This window comes from Hesperophylax consimilis, chromosome 4 (genome assembly GCF_061612785.1).
Source record: "Hesperophylax consimilis isolate HC1 chromosome 4, BYU_Hcon_1.0, whole genome shotgun sequence".
Lineage (NCBI taxonomy): Eukaryota > Metazoa > Arthropoda > Insecta > Trichoptera > Limnephilidae > Hesperophylax > Hesperophylax consimilis.
Window position 1 is genome coordinate 6494380 of NC_142839.1, and position 17573 is coordinate 6511952.

General features: G+C 33.5%; 1 protein-coding gene across 8 annotated transcripts in view; it reads left to right on the forward strand.

The window, feature by feature from the left end:
• by (focal adhesion protein tensin) overlaps positions 1-17573 on the forward strand; it is a 554755-nt gene that overhangs the window by 525564 nt on the left and 11618 nt on the right. The window lies entirely within an intron of this gene.

Here is a 17573-nt window from a genome sequence, read left to right on the forward strand (position 1 = left end):
CCTTGCAGACCACTCCCAGTAATAATCCGTCTTGTGTCTTGTTCGTCTTGCTTAGAATGCTTAGTTGATTTATTATATTTTACATTATCTTTTCGCACTTCACACATTTTGCAAGAACACAAAAAAACAAAACAGAATTGTTGATATACAATGCACTAGATGAGACCTCTGCTAAAAGAAATAGCAAATAATTTTTGTTTATTTTTAGACAAGAACAAATAGAAATCAACACCACTTTAGTGTTTCTTTAACACCCTTAAAATAGGGAAATTTAAAAATAATTGACATTAGTCCTTTTAGAAGCCTGTCACAGATATATATGTTTATATTTGTTGTACCCACTGGGAAAAAATTAGAAAAATCAATAATATAAATTTATTAAGAATCTCTTCATATTATTGGTAATACGGTTAAAAACGGGATTGCAGGCCTTTAACGAATGAATTAACAGATTCCCTTATAGATTAGCGATACTCATTTTTCTCTGTGTATATAGCCTCATACAACTTGGGTTATTATTCGAGACTTTGTCTATTGCAGTGGGATCGAAACTAACATATAAACAAAGAGCAAGAGGGTACGTACTGACTTTTTGTCAAGTTTCATTGAATGGTAATGCCGCCGAGAGCTGCGTTGTACCATTTTATGATTTATGCATCGTTTATGAAAAAGGAAAGGTTTCAACCAACTACCGTCGATATGCCTTTTCCTGTTCGATTGGATGGTATGGCTAATCTAGTCTATTGCATACCACTGGCACTGGAGAGATTGCAAAAAACTTTTCAGAGGATGTTTGAAAATAAATCACCAGATTATCGTGCGTTTGACGGTTAAACTAATATTTATTTTTAAACGGTTTTTAGAGACGCGCTTCGAAGAGTTGTGGTTTACAAAAGCTTCGTAGCTGGTTGCAACGAGACATTAAAAATTTATTATGTTTAAAAAAACACTGCGGTCTCCGGAATAATATCATAAATAATATTGCCGGCAAAAAACTTGTGAGGATATTCCCACGAAAAACTGCGCGTGACTGAGAACAGTAAATTATCACGAAAACTTATATGGAATCTTTAACAATGACTATCTGTTAGTCGCATTTATCTTGCTCTTCTTTTGGTGTCCTCTTTTATCGGAAGTTGGCTACCATCAGGGAAATTTTCTCTCTACAGACTGCATTTAGGAATAGCAGAACTGTACTATACCTCTTTTTCGTCTACTACAATTTCCAGTTCTCCTGATAGTCGGGGGATATTAAATAAGATATTGCAGTTTCCTTCTTTTCATAACCGAAGAAAAGACGAAGAAAATTTAGGGATGTATATTGTCATGACAAGTTATCAATATCTTGTCTACTGATACTCGACATTATATGTGTTAGAACTTCCTGTGATGCTTGGAGGCAAACTGAGAGCAGTTGTTTTCTGTCACGCTTTAGATTTTTTTAAATTACCTATACATAAAGTAGGCAAGTTAGGCTAATTAAATCCCCTGCTTCCTGTCTTACCCTTCTCTTACTCATTCCTCTTTGGATTTAGCATACAAAATATTATTAGATACAAATTACATCGAATGGACAGTGCAGGTGTCTGCCCAGCACGTGCTGTACATATGATGCAGTGAGTGGGAGGGAGACGACGCCAACGTCGATAATTTCACGGTCATCGGATCAATTAGAAGAAGATGGATGTTTTTTGTTAGCGCGGCTTGATCTTGTAACCCTGGGCGTTAAAATTAATCACCAAATTCCGCCTGCTTAATTACTTAATTGACATATTTTCAATTGAATTCTTCTAACTATGTAGCTAATGAAGAACTTTGTGTTAAATACACATAATATATGTTCGTGCGCTAAGTGCCAACGCCTTCTGTGTTTTTTTAACAAAAATAACATTCAGACAGTTTTGGTATGTTCAAATTTAATCTTCACATAGAACTGCAGCCTGACTTCTTACCTCCTTCTAAAAGTATAGTAAATTTATATCATTGTATGTACATACAGGTACAAACCTACTTTTTCAGTGTGAAATTATTTTTGTAATTTGCTAATGATTTCTTCTCTGCGAACAAAGCAAGTTTTGAACTAATGCCTGATTTCCACCACGCTTTTTTCATCCAGTTTTCATTAAGTCGATTCCTAAGGAATCGGAATGAAAAAAAGGACGTGTTCTATTTTGGTACTGGTTTTCTTACAGTTTAAGATTTAACTTTACATATGTAATGTTAACTCATAGAATAAATAATATATATTATGTGCGTTAACTTTCTTTGTGATATACTTTTATTAATTAATGAATAGAGACAGGATTGTGACAGCTATTGTGTTGGCATCTGCACTGCCGAATTTTGGTGGTTTTACCTCATATATTACGCGAATATGGTATCGATAAAGATACGGTGATCAGGTAGGTAATTTTGCCACCGCATAGATAGATATCTACCTGTAAAAATCGTTATGATAGAGGTTCAAATGATCGACGGGTAAACAAAATCATCGATTGGATAACGACCAAGCACGTGACACAGCTCGCAAATCACAGTGACAGATGCTTTCAGATACCTGTATAAATCATTATGGAAGAGGTTCAAACGATGGACGGGTAAACAAAATCATCGATTGGATAACGACCAAGCACGTGACACAGCTCGCAAATCACAGTGACATATGCTTTCGTGATTGTGATCTATGGTTATGTTCGAGGCGTTGCCATTTTTTGACCTGTACCCTCCCTAAGTGTTATTTCTTCCCTAATGGCAACTACCCGTATGAAATCTAAGTATGAAAATAATAATCGTGTAAAGCGAAAAATTTCCACGTGGGTTCCGATATGGGGATCGGTATGAAAAAAGTATCGTCTAAAACACATACAAGTCTTAAACCAATGCACAGATTTTGCATCATTTTAGATCAATTAATATTCTGCAGTTGATTGCGTCGACCTATATTCCAAAGGTCACCAAAGTCAATCGAAGCTCTGGCAAGTGATCAATTAAGAGACAAACTAGAAACCAACTGACTTTAAAATAAGTATTGTGAACAAATGGTACTAAATAAACCCTGTTTAAATCATTGAATAATAGGATTGTTTGGCGATTTCTAAGTTTTATCAATACCAACAAATATTAAATCTCCTTTCTTTATTCCACTTTTAGGTTAGGTTCGTTTAGGAATAAGCGGTGTTAAAACACTAAAGGTCTTACAAAAAAAACGTAGTGTAAATTTTATTCAATTGATGTACAATCGTGTATTAGAAAATCTTACTAATTGAAACGTCAAATAGAAACTGATATAAAATAAATAGTTCTTGGAAAGATACATAAGATTTATACATTTCTTATCCAGTTACAGGGGGTAGTTTATCTGTTGTGTAAACTTTAAATAATAATAATTTCATAACGAATTTTCAAGGTATTTTAAATGTTCTATATATTTTTGCATTTTGAAGAAGTTGTAAAAACGAATACCATTTTAGAAACTAGATAAAATTACCTATTAGATTTTGTATTCGAAATATACTTTGATACTTAAAAAGTTTAATATTTTATTTTCAAACATGAAGAAAGTTGAAAAAAAAGCTTACCGTAAACATTTTTGATCAAAACGTCGCAAAATTTAAAAAAACACAGTCGTTTTATTTATGAAGTTTGCAAGAAAACTGTCACCTCGCTTTACATCTCGTTCATAAAATTTTTTACCTGAATGAAGAAATTTTAACTTGCTTTTTATTTTAAAAAAACTGATGTGTTTAACGCATTGCTTGCACATTTTAAAACGTTTATTTCTTCGATACATAGTTATCAACACGTGTATTAGGCATTTATGTTATAAAAACCATCACTTTAAAGAAGTTCTCAAATTCAATTTGAATGATGGCATAACCTTCTCTCCCAAAATTAATGACATAACATGAAAGTAGATTGTACAAACGTTATTATTATACAATTATTTGTCTAAAACTGACGAAAAATAACACAAATAAGTGGTAAATATGTTGAATAACACAAATATAAAAGTAAATTGATAATTTTATGAACAAAACACGATCTGTGAAGATATTTCAGTCTCCATAAAACAGTTGTCAACCACGGCTTTGGCGCTTGAAAAATATTTTAATGCGCATGTTGCCAAATTTAAAAAAAGAGTTAAAAATATTTTTTATTGGTACTGACCCGAATCTTAACTTTCACATTCTTTATACACTAAAAATAATAATAAGTGTTTTAATATATTTGTCTTGTAACAATTATATGTAATGATATCCTCACTGGGATCTCCTGTGATGAGGATTTCATTTACATACAAAAATTAATTATAAATATATTGAAAAGTTTTATTTCAGAAATAATTAAAATGATATTACAAGGTGTTTTTTGTTCAGTTGAGTGGTTTCGGATTCAGTCTGTATTTGGTGTCAGTATATTATCTAGTTCTGATCTCCCTATGTTTTGTATCCAGCTTTTTATTATAATGTTCCACTGTGTAACAAAAACACCGTTTAACGAATGTGAATTGGTTTTTCATTGGTAAGGCTGTTAGTGGATTAAAATCCATAAAAAAGTCACATTAAAATGAGTTCCACCATGAATAATAATTAAAGGTTTCAAAATTAGAAATTAGCTTATATCCGTTGTTTATCTCGTGCACTCAAAATAGACGAATATCAAAGTTAGTGTTGTTTTTCAGTTTGAATTCGACATTCGATATTTCGACTCGATCGTATTTTACAAACTGCCTTGTAGGTAGGTTAGTTAATAAACACTGTGCCGGCCACACGTTTAATGGGATATAAAGTCAGTTAATCCCAGCTTTGACCGACTTTACTGACCGATGGCAAATGAAAAATACCCCTCTTGTATACAATAAACACAATACAGTCTAGCGTCCGTTGTCTGCCTGTGGGGAAATCCTAATATATTTAACCTCCTTGGGAAATTCTGATTTTGAAACCACTTTGTCTGCCAAGGATTAGACTTTTCTATAAAGAATATTAGATCATAACAAATGTGTTAAAATAGAAAAAAAATAAGATGTTTCATATTTAATTATTATTTCCCAACTCTTTGTTACCCGTTGATTAGCCAAGACGACAACTGAGATTTTGATGTTATGATTTGAGATTTTCTCATCGCGATTAATTGTTGGGTTTTTATGCCATGTTGAGCTTCCTTATTCTTTAGCCAACGTTTCGGACAGCGTTACAGTGTCCTCGTCATCAGGGCATATGATGAGAATTGCAACACAACAATTAATTACGATAACAGAGAGATTTTGTTTCTACAGATCAAAAATATTACCAATTTTAATTCAAGAATGAAAAAGGCCAGGTGTGTCACAGAACTTGAACTTTGGATAAACTTTCATAACTAATATTCAAGTTCTTTTATTATTCCGTCATAGGCCAGTTATTTCACAGAACTTGAACAAAATTTTAATATTAACTTAAAATTTTATGATTTGTTCAAGTTCTGCAAGGAGAAAACTTACCGATGTTCGCTTTTCTGTTAAAAATGGGACTGGAGTCCAATAACGAATGATTTGACTAATTTCGTAACAAACTATCAGTAAAGCACGAATATTCTGTGAGGAAGCCGGAACACGTGTCTTTAAAAAATATGATTTTCGCAACTCGTCCAATAATTACATTTATTCGGACAAGGCCACCTGCGTGAACACGTGTACAGATATATTATGAATAATATTACGAGGAAATGGTCATGCAGTCACCTTTTTAACAGTATTTTGATTAAAAAAGCTGTACTCATTTTTCTCCGTGGAGAAACAAGTGGCCTTTGAAAAATTGATACTTTTGTCCCGATGAGACTAGAGGATCTAAATTCGATTGCCTTTTATCTTTTTTACTCTCGGTTATCTTTTTTTATATTAGGTGCCTTATTCTATTTTATTATTTTTGAGAGTTGTTAATATTCTTTTCAATGATGAAATAATAAATTATCTATTATTCTAATGTCCTTGAATACAGCAAGAAGTTACAATAATAATAAAATCTGTAATACGATTCTAAATGTCAACCAACCAAGCTAGGTTAGTTTCCACCGCAACTTGCGAAATGTTGGCACTTCTCGTTTCTGCTCTCTTGTCACTTGACTCAAGTAGATATTCACTTTGATCAACTTGTGCAACTAACTGCTCGAGTCCAGATTCTAAATGCATGCAGTCAATCAACCAGATAACGTTTTCATTCAATTTAATGCAGCGCGTAGGATTTTGGCTTCGCAATGCAACGAGAAACGAGCAGTGTTACAATTTACAATTAGATCCCACTCAATATTATATCTTTATAATATAAATTCAAATATTTATTTTGGAACACGCAACAGAAAGTGCATTTAAAAAAAATATTATTTGATTTGTTAACTGTAGTAGTGATGTGTGGGTAGGAACGAGTAGAATTATTTTTCTGGGCTTTTCGTTTCCGATAGGTTGTCTCCTACAACGGTGTTTCGTGTGTTTTACAAATGCATCACATTAATTAGAGCTTGCTGAGGACAGAACGTTTTGAATTATTGGAAAATTTCGAATGGTATTGAAATATAAGCCTTCAACATGTTGATTTTGGGGCCGGCCAAAAACTTGACATCACGGCACTGCGCGGCAGTAGGTACTGCAGAACTTCCGTTTGAATTAAGAATTGTATTGAATGTCTCGAGTGACGTCACGTCAAGTTGTAATGCCATAGTTACTGGGAGTATATTAATGCGAATCCCCGATTTAGAAAATTCGACGACAATGAATATTATAACATTTATGTTATTTACCTTCGTTTTCCATTAATTTAAGATCTAATTTAAATAAATAACTTTGTAAACACCAGTATTTAATCAAAAAGAATCGACATGTTTCAAAACCAATGGTTTATTCGTCAGGATAAACGTAAAATGAAAATTAACATTCATTCCTGTTTAAGACAGAACTGCAGGCCTTTAATGAAAGAATTGACAGATTTCCTAGTAAACTATCAGTAAAACATGAATGTGTTATGGCGATGTCGGGATTATATTACATAATAACCGGATTAACGCAGCTGCACGAACACGTATTCCGATATATCAAGAAATTAGAAGTTTATTAGGAAAGGCCGGGTAAAATTCGGTTTAGGGGAGTCACTCGAATAACCGAAATTGAACTTGATTTGGACTAATTTAGGGCTGGGGAATCCGAATCTGGAATTAGGTGGGGGTCGGCACTCTTAACTGAGATATAGGGTCTTGAAATTTCGTACGCGATACATAGAAAAAAAATGTTTTATTTATCAACTATGACTTAAGAAAATCAAATTAATAACTATTTAACACCTTTGAAATTTCAGAAGTGCCAAGTGAAGTCACTTTTTTAACAGGATTTTAACAAATCAGTAATACTCATTTTCTGCGTTTGTGAACCGGACGCATTTATTCACTTGGATACTAATCGGTTTGTAGTTTGGAAGTTTACAAGACAATTTTTTTAAAGCGAATTTTTAGCTATTTTACAGGAAATTTTCTGTCGTACTTCAATAGAAAATAGTTAGTTAACGAAGCATTTTTTACAGTATCTCCACACTCTGACCAAAATTATTACCCTTAGGGCCTACTTCTCCTTTGTGGATGCTATGAAAGATAGGAAGTTCTGGAAAGGAAAAAGGCATGAGGTATGGGCATGACAGAAAGCAACTGCTCTCGGAGTATTTAAAAAGAAATAACCTGTAGGACTTGGAAATTGAACAACATTTCTTACTTGTGCTTACCTGTGTGACATGTGAAAATCATGAAGTTATAAAAATAATCTTTCAAATCTAGAAAAGCGATAAAGTACCTACCCATAATTTGCGAGACAATTTTATTCATTCTATATTTAAAACGTTCATTACGATTTTTACCCGCAATCTGTGAGACAATTTAATTGATTCTATATTTAAAACGTTTATTATGAATTTTACCCATAATTTGCGAGACAATTCTTTTTATTCTGTATTTAAAACGTGTAATATGATTTTTACTCATAATTTGCATGAAAAATATTTTGATTCTATATTTAAAACCTGCAATATGATGTTTTAACTGTGTACAAAGATAAATTCAGAGTTTGATTTATTATTTTTGATCATTTGTCGGCATTCACAAGTAGATAAATAAGATTAACCCATTTACGCCTGCCGTGCCCAAACGAGGACGCCTTCAAATCTACCCACCATTTTGTTATTAATGTGGTAAGTTTTGCTAACAGTGCATTATTGTAGAGTTAATTGATGTGTCTTACATTTTATATCAAACATTTTGGATAACACCATTTATAAAAAGTATTTTAGTGTCATAAATAAAGTGAATCTCAGAGTCGCGGTGATTACCAAATGTAAGTATTTTTTTTATTTGTTTACGTTCGTAAATTTTTAATTTTTCTACATAATCTTATTGAACACTTTGTTTACTTTGGAATAAAAATTTGATAAGTTAAAATATATAATTTACTGAACTGTGAACTACTTTTTTTTGTTGGTGTCCCCAAATAGGGACAGTGGGCACATAAAGAGTAAAATATTCTTTTTTTTTTACAGAGTTTTGACTGCACATAAATATGTCAAAACGGCAATTTGAAGTAAGCGATAACTATCATGGACTCCAGAAGGCCCTTGATGCTATTATGGCAGAAGAGGACTCAGATGTTGAATTTGATATCGTTGCTCTTCCCCCAGAAACAAGTATCCTCACTGACGAAGAAGAAGGCGATGAAGACAATATTATTACCAATGACATGCCAACAGATATTCCTGGAAATATCGAAGTTTTTGTAAACAGAAACGAAGAAGATTGGGACAGTTCTGATGAAGAGCCTTTGTCGAATTCCGCTAGAAGGCAACGATGCAATGTTGGACCCCGTTGGCGTAAATGCGAGCCTAGCTACGATCACATGCCTTTTGATGAGAATAATGTACAACAACGATGCAAAAACCTAATTACTGATCTCAAAGGTAAAAATCCTGTTTCAATTTTCGAGAAGATTTTTGATCAGGAAGTAATCGATATGATTCTTCAATATTCTGATTTGTATGCATCACAAAACAATAAACATGATATCAATATTATCGTTGGTGAGTTGAAAACATTTTTGGGCATTCTATCTCTATCTGGTTATCACACTTTGCCTCGCGAACGTCTATTTTGGTCTTTAGACGAGGACTGTAATGTACCTGTTGTTTCTAAGGCAATGACGAGAAACAGATTTTTAGATATCAAAAAGTACCAACATTTTTGTGATAATACTGTAGCTGCTGAAACATCAGATAAAATGTTCAAGATGCGAACCCTTGCTGAGGTTCTCATGAAGAAATTTATGCAATGGGGAGTGTTTCACACAAATCTGTCAATAGATGAATCCATGGTGAAATATTTTGGACGTCATCCGTCGAAACAATTTATTCGAGGTAAGCTTGTACGCTTCGGTTATAAAAATTGGATGCTCGCTAGTGCTGATGGCTACTGCTACAATTTTGATATTTATTGCGGCAAGTCGCAAATACCCACCAATGAGCCTTTGAGTACACGAGTTGTGAAAAACCTGTTGAACAAGCTAAACACAGATCCTAGAGACCATGTTGTGTTCTTCGATAATTTTTTCACTAGCTATGCATTGCTGTGGGATTTATGGGAATCTGGCTACAGGAACTGTACGTGAGGGTAGGACCTGCAAATTTCCTCTCACACCCGTCAAGGAGATGAAAAAGAAAAGTCGTGCTGACTTTGACGACCGGTTCAACACGGTCAATAAAATATTGTTTGTTCGCTGGCTGGATAACAGCGTTTGTACAATGGGAACAAACTACGATAATTTTCTTCCGAGCTCAATCTAAAAGAAGAAAATCGATGAAAATATTCCTCAAATATTTATGAATTACAACAGAGGCATGGACGGTGTCGATCAAGCCGATCAGTCGATTTCAACGTATCGAACTTCAATACGAGGCAAGAAGTGGTGGTGGGTGTTATTTACATACATGTTCGATCTACACATACTTAGTAACGACGTGAAGATGGACCAGCTACAATTTCACCCATCAGCCTCTGTAGTGCTCAATTTACAGTTTGATGGTTTTGGCCACTTTCCGGAGAAGTTGACAAAACAGTTGCGATGCACTATTTGCCATAGTAAGGCACGTGAGGAGTGCAAAAAATGCAAAAAAACTTTGTGTATCGAAAAACCATCCTTCGAGAAATACCATACTGAATGTGCCCAGTGTCCCCATTTGAGCACGGCACTTTTTTTTCTAGTAAATAAAAAAAAATTAAATATTTTTTTTTTATTTTTGTTAAAAAACTCTATTTCCTACTACATAAAATGAATTTATTCTTTTTTCTACGATTACTTTAGTCTTGGGCGTAAATGGGTTAATGACTGAATAATGTATTTGAAATATTATACCTTTAATGCATCTATATAATATAATATGAAATCCACAACACAACCAAGATCTAATTGTTATTGACAATTTGTATGCAATTACTTGTTTAATAAGATACGATTGTATGCATTGCAGTAATAATTTCATTACTTGACATATAATTATTATGCGGCCCTTTCTTAAACTTACTTGCTACCTTTTATGGTATTAGGCTCAACAGTCTTTACCTATAATAGTAATAAACTTACCACCTACACTGTTGTCTTTCAAACATATTCTTATACGGTTAATAAAATTTTATTATGCAAGTTATATTGTAAACCTCCTTCTGTTGAGATAATGTATATTATTATATAAGAATTGCATATATTGCGCTATGACAACAATACTAATCGACTAGTTTTTTCCGCATTCCAATTCCGCTATTATATTATGAATTAGGTGTGTAACAACCAATGCTATTGATAATAATAAGTAATATTATAACAAATCGTAGCACGTAATACAATACTGTATCGGTGATTTAATCCATTATTGTATTTGTTTGCTTTTCTTGAAAGAATTGAGTTTTATACTGACAGTTTTATTTGACGGCCGGCATAGTCCAGTGGTAACGCATTGGACTGCCATTCCGAAGGTCGCGGGTTCGAACCCGGCGTGCGCAAATAAATTTTATTTGATTAATTTGTGTTATTTCACAATTAATTAATTAAAATAATATATAGTATATTTGCGGCACGTTCCAGAGTGGAAGATACTACCAGTATCGCCCTGGTGTAAGACCACCATTCAGAATTGAAACGTTGCTCCAAATGGCTTTAGCCGTGTTTAGTGACTAGATCTGAATAGCCAGGTACTTCCCCACCTTCCTCTTTCTCTTCTGCACTTACCTTCAGCCTCACAACATCCCCCAATTGGGGATGCCATAGTCTCACTGCCTCCAGACGGGAGCAGTTGGGACTCTTGTGAGGTATTCACTATTAAAAAAAAAAAAAAACTATTTGTTCAATAATGTTCATATCCATATTACGTGTGTTAGGGCGCAAATAAACAATTCGTCTTAAGAGGAAGCTACGTGTATATTCTTGGTATACCTTATAACGTAGGTAATAGGCATTAAAATCGCTTGACAAACGATTTCAAGCAAAAAACTGGTTTTTGCTTATTTTGTAAATAATTTTAAAAGAAAGCAAAAAGTTAATCAAGTGAAACTGTCACAGATAATCTTAGCTATAAAACTGTATATTTAAAAAGTTGTTTCCTTTACGCGTTCATACATTTCTATTGAAAAATATATTTTTGGTAGTAGTTTGCATTTATATTTTTAATTGAGTAATTTATTTTTTTATTTGTATTCTACTCAAAGCGAAGCGATGGGAAAACCTTCAATTTAACTAAAGCATATTTTTTGGTTTTCATAATTTACACCAATTAGTTATAAAGATTAATCAAAATATTGATTTGGCATTAAGCTTCGCCTTAACATTTTAAAGAATAACTTGCAAGAGTGTGTTTTCATAAAATAATTAAACTAACATCATCTATGAACGCGTAGATTTACAACGTACGTTGCGTTTACCCTTATTTAGTTGCACACGGAGAAAACTTACTAACATGAAATGAAGCCAATTTATTAAAAATGTCTTCAAATTATTCGTAATTCAGTTTAAAACGGGATTACAGGCCTTTAGCGAATGAATTGATAGGTTACCTAATAAACTTTCAGTAAAACACGAATGTGTTATCGGGATGACGGAATACGTGTTTATTAATTCTAATATTTTCGCATTTGTCATTGTATATTATCAGGACAAATGCAAGTGCATGAACATGTGTTCCATTTTATTAAGAATATATTAAAAGTTTAACAATGAACGGCCTACTCATTTTTCTCCGTGCAGACGAATTAAAATACGTAAAACTGAAGAATTTAACTTCAAGGATGTTTTCCGATCTGCTGATGTAATAACTAAGAAGTTATGTGAGCAATAGTTACATCTGCAAGAGAAGAGACCACAAGTGGATACTGTTAAATGCAAATAGTGCATAAAGAATGCCATTAGATGGGAGATACAGGCCGTTTAACCATAATGACAATATTATATGCGGTCGGGAACGCGTTAAAACGTGTAATTTCGCGTGGCATGTTGTATTGAAATTGTGTTAATTAAGGAATGAAGAAATTATATTAAAACTGCAACTTTATAAATATGTCCACATGTAAAAAAGGTCTATTTCATAATCATTTTAATTGAACAGCCCAGATTTTTTCCAAATAAATCTTAAATTTTTATCACTTTATGGCGTCATTTTAATTCAAATAAAATACATAACTTTGTAAAGACAAGTATTTAACCAAAAAGGATCGACGTGTTTCAAAACCGATGGTTTTTCGTCTCGATAAACGTATTATGAAAATAAACAAATTTAAACAAACTATATCAGTAAGTTTTCGAAGTGCACTCAGGCTTCGCGGGTTCAACCCTCTGCAGGTCCACCATCCCAGCCGCAGTAATTACCTCTATGCTTGTTTTTTAAGTTTTTAAATAATCCATGTATAATTTCCATATAATCCAGGGTTTTCCAATAAGCGGTATTATTTTGATATTCAATCGTAAAAGATCAATGGTTTCGTTGCTTGTGTGGCACGTAGCGCCATCTTGTTGAAATTGAACGTTGTCCAGATCAATACCATCTAATTCCGGCCATAAAAAATCATTAATCATCTCTCGATAGCGCAATCCATTCACCGTAACTGTTGCTCCAGCCTCATTTTCGAAAAAGTAAGGTCCAATGACTCCGCCGGACCATAAACCGCACCAAACAGTCACACGTTGAGGATAAAGAGGCTTTTCAACAATAACTCTTGGGTTTTCCGAGCCCCAGATGCGACAATTTTGATTGTTGACGAAGCCACCGAGGTGGAAATGGACCTGATCACTTAAGATGATTTGCATTTGATTCACTCAAGTGAATTTTAATAATTTCAATGCGTTTTTGAAGCGTGTATCGTTCCATTTTTATTAATGACGTAGTTTCTAATTGTCAACTGTCAAAAAATGACAGCTTCAAAAGTAACATCTACCGAAATAGCGGGCTATTCAAAATAACACCTCTTATTGGAAAACCCTGTATTTCCTCTGCTATCCTTTAATTTTTAAAACGTAGCTGATGTGTGTACATAATACATAAAATAATATATTTTTCGAAGAGGCTAACAAAGTCTCAATAAATGTTTATAGGTCTTTATTTCGGTTTGATGCTCCTAATATATAGTGTTATTGTTATTGTGAAAAGCCTTGTGGAGCGTCGCGGCGCTGAGAATTAGATCATGGTGGATTCACGAAACGGAATGCGACATCTTTGTTTCGGGACATGTTACACAATGAGTAATGATCCATTTGACTGACAAAGTGCCTTTTGTTACATGCTACAAGTCGCCCATCAGGTTACGTTTATTTAAAGACCTTTTAACTAATGATCTTTTTAAGCAGATGTTGGGACCGACCGGGAAAACCTGGTAAATACGTACCGCTGATAGCTCCATTGTAACCTCTATCTCGTTCTGATAAAATATACATGCATCAGAAAGAGAGATTACTACAATATCTATATAATATAATGATATTTAATTCAACACCACTGATGTCTAGCGGCAATTAGTGCGTTTTTATAGAGAAAACACATCCGGTACACACCTACTTGCTCGTTTTTTTCTCAAGTTGTATAGCAACAAATAATTTTTATGGCACTTAGGTCTGTGCTTAGAGTATTGAAGATGGCAAATATACAAATTAACATTTGTAATGGCACTTTGTGCTGTATTTAATTCTGGTATTTACATAAAATAACTTTGTCAGACATCGATACGATACATATTTCGATCGAATATTACAATATTAATAAAGGGTGATTTTATATATACAAATACAATAAATATGTTATCTTTTATGGCTTAAAGACTTTGCCAAAATGTTCGAATTCCGTAGTACCCAATTTACAATACTCTCGTAAAACTTGTGGTGTTCGTTTTACGAACTATATTTGAAAAATGTGTGGTCACTCGAGGGTTAAACCAACAAAAATATACCTACAAATTATATGCCAAAAGTTTTCAAATAACGAAAGGAGTACATGCAGATCGAATGTAATTGGGTGTGTAAGAATTAAATAAAAAATCACAAGTTTTAAAATCATCTTACAAACGTGTCTGCCCTTATGATGGACACTGTAACGCTCTCCGAAACATAAAAGGAGGAAGCGCAACACGACATAATACCCCAAAAATAAATCAGGATAATACTTTTGGCTGTGAAAATCTCAACAATGCTTTCGTAAAAGGTTTACCCTTCGCGAAATATCTTCAGATTAACAATCATATTATACTCACCGTAACCAATACCTACTAATATCTCAAAAGTTAATTCCACTCTTGAAATGTGACAACTCCTACACAATGTATATGTATTCGTTCAAATGTTCGGTTCGGACTCGTTCCAGATATCTTTAATACCCTGGCTCCTCTTCTGGGGATATTAAAGACAAGTCCAGCAAACTCCTGGTTCGGTTCCTATATAAGGCTCCTCCGTGTTATGATCTCCGTGGGTTAGAGATATGTGGGCGTTTCACCGTGTTCACTGTTCGCATCATCAGACCGGTGGGCGGCTTCCTCGCGCCGCTGCACCTAGTATAGGTCTGATACCTCTCCGAGAGCAGCCAGCTAATTATACGCTCCGATAGGCGGAATGATAGCAATCTTTATTATTATTTTAACTGGTTCGATCGGCAGCTGGGCCGCTTTTGTTGTGTTTATTGTCATAACCTCGAAATAATCATTTGTTTTCGACGCCTTTGCTCTGAATCGAATATAAACTGCTTTTTTTAAGCATGTGAATCTGATTATCGACATTCTTGGCTGGTAAGGTAACGTTTTCATTAATATTCAGTTTTCAACACTTGGAATCGCATTTTAATCACATTTCTTCGCATCAAATCAACTGTCCCAACGAACAACGTTGGATGTACGAATTAGTACATTTTACATGAGAACTTTGAAAATTGGTTACGTTAGAAAAATTATCATAATCAAATGATCGTAACTCTCAAATGCTCATAAGCAAAGTGATTGTAAGCAAAATGATGGTAAGATCTGTGTTATGTTATAGTAAAAATATTTCATATAATTTACGTGTTATAATTTATTTTGTGAAATAATGTACAGTTTACGATCAAATGATAATATCGTAAATTATCATTTGATCATTTACGTTCAAATGATAATTACGATCTTTTTACGTACGATCTTTTGCGTGCGATCTTTTTGCTTATTATCATATGATTACGATAAAAAAACAACGGTTACCTTCAAAATTTGCTAAAATAACAAGGTTCTAAGCAAAATATCTAAAAAATGTCATATTCTTCTTCTAAAAAAACGTAAATTTAAACACGATATATTAACCATTTGCAGTATTTGCACGCACGCTCGTTTGGGGATGGCTGAAATCAATAACTGAAGTTCCCGTTTTAACGCTTTGCCTACAGAATTGTAGGTCTTATACTAAGTTCTTTATAATGATTAGCCTACTGATTTTGTAACAGCTGTTTTCTTGGGTACGCTGTATTTGCTTGACATTTCTTTAATTTAATCATCTCTGTTTTAAGTAAGCTCTTATCCCAACTCTCACTCCACTTTTCTCTCCTCATTCCCTTTTGCTTTTAATTCAATCCGAGCACGACCAATGCAATCTTGTCGTGACTTCAATGACCATCACAGCATCGCAGAGACGCGAGATGGTAACGGTCCTCGAATACCTGTGGCTTGTCCCTCCATATATGAGGAGATCGAGTCTCTGACCTAAAAGCGTTCAGCTAATGGCCCATGTCTGCGTTCCTCAACAGACCAACCAGCAAACACCTACACGTAATATAGACATTTTTGTTCAAACGCTTCCGGTTTGTTTTGGCTAATCCTTGTTTTTGGTAGGATTTTTAAATAAAGATCTTCGTAACTTTAACGGTTATTTTCTATACCTTATTTCAGCCTTTGAGAGCAGCATACTTAATTATTAAGGGTATGTTTTTATTTTGCGTTTATTACATTCGAGTTTAACGATATTAAAATTAGTTTTAGATATCTCCTAAAATAACCAGGTTATAGCTTACAAAGGAAACTTGGGTAAAACCAATGTAATAGTGTCTCTCAATTTTCACACTTTAGGAATGCGTGTTCTAGTGCAAAAATCAAACGTCATGCTACACTCTTTAATGGTGAACGGCGTATCCGGGATGTTTTTTTAAAAATTTTCTATATTTTAATAATGTATGTTATGCCTAAATAATAATTAAAAGTGAGAGAGAATCTCTGAAATATTTTGGTTGATTTTATAGATTTACAGTAAAATTTAATGTTGAGTTTTAGAAATAAAACTTACTTATTACACATACATACCGTATAAATAAATGATTAAGAAAAATTGAGATTTCTTTCAATCTAACTGAATTATATTCAGAATATAATTATATTATTAATTATTAATTATATTATTACGAACTTGTATAAAATACAATTGTAAATAAAAACATCTAAATTATTTATTTATTTTTAAATAATAAAAAAATGCCTAAAAACAAAAGGACTAATATAGACACTGTTGAAGACGCTAAATTAATTTTGAACACGAATAAATTATTGCAACTAGGTGCCTATTTATTATGTACTTGCAATTCTGTAACCGATCCTAAAACAGTCAGAATATAGACGATGGAATTTAGTTTCAAAATTTCAGACAGTCGTTTAAAACGAACGGGTTATATTTTTATAAACAGAACTGAGATACGTAATATCTAAAATCGAACCAAGTTCATAAATCTTTGTATGCTCCTTTAGTATATTATCGCTACAGGTGCAGAGCGCCGTTTTTCTCTACCCTCACCCCGGCTCTGCACCTACCTAATCACAGTGTTATTATTGTCGTAAATAATGTTCAATCACCAGGAGTCTCGATAAGTCTAGTCCGGAGTCCGGATTAACTCGGGTCAGCAATACCAATCAGTGGGAGTGAAGCAGCAATGGCAATAATATGCTTGTCGTTAACATGACATTACATACTTCTGCTTATATAACTCTAATGTATTCCACCTTTAAAATTCCCACGTGTCTGCTATTTTAGAATTATTCAA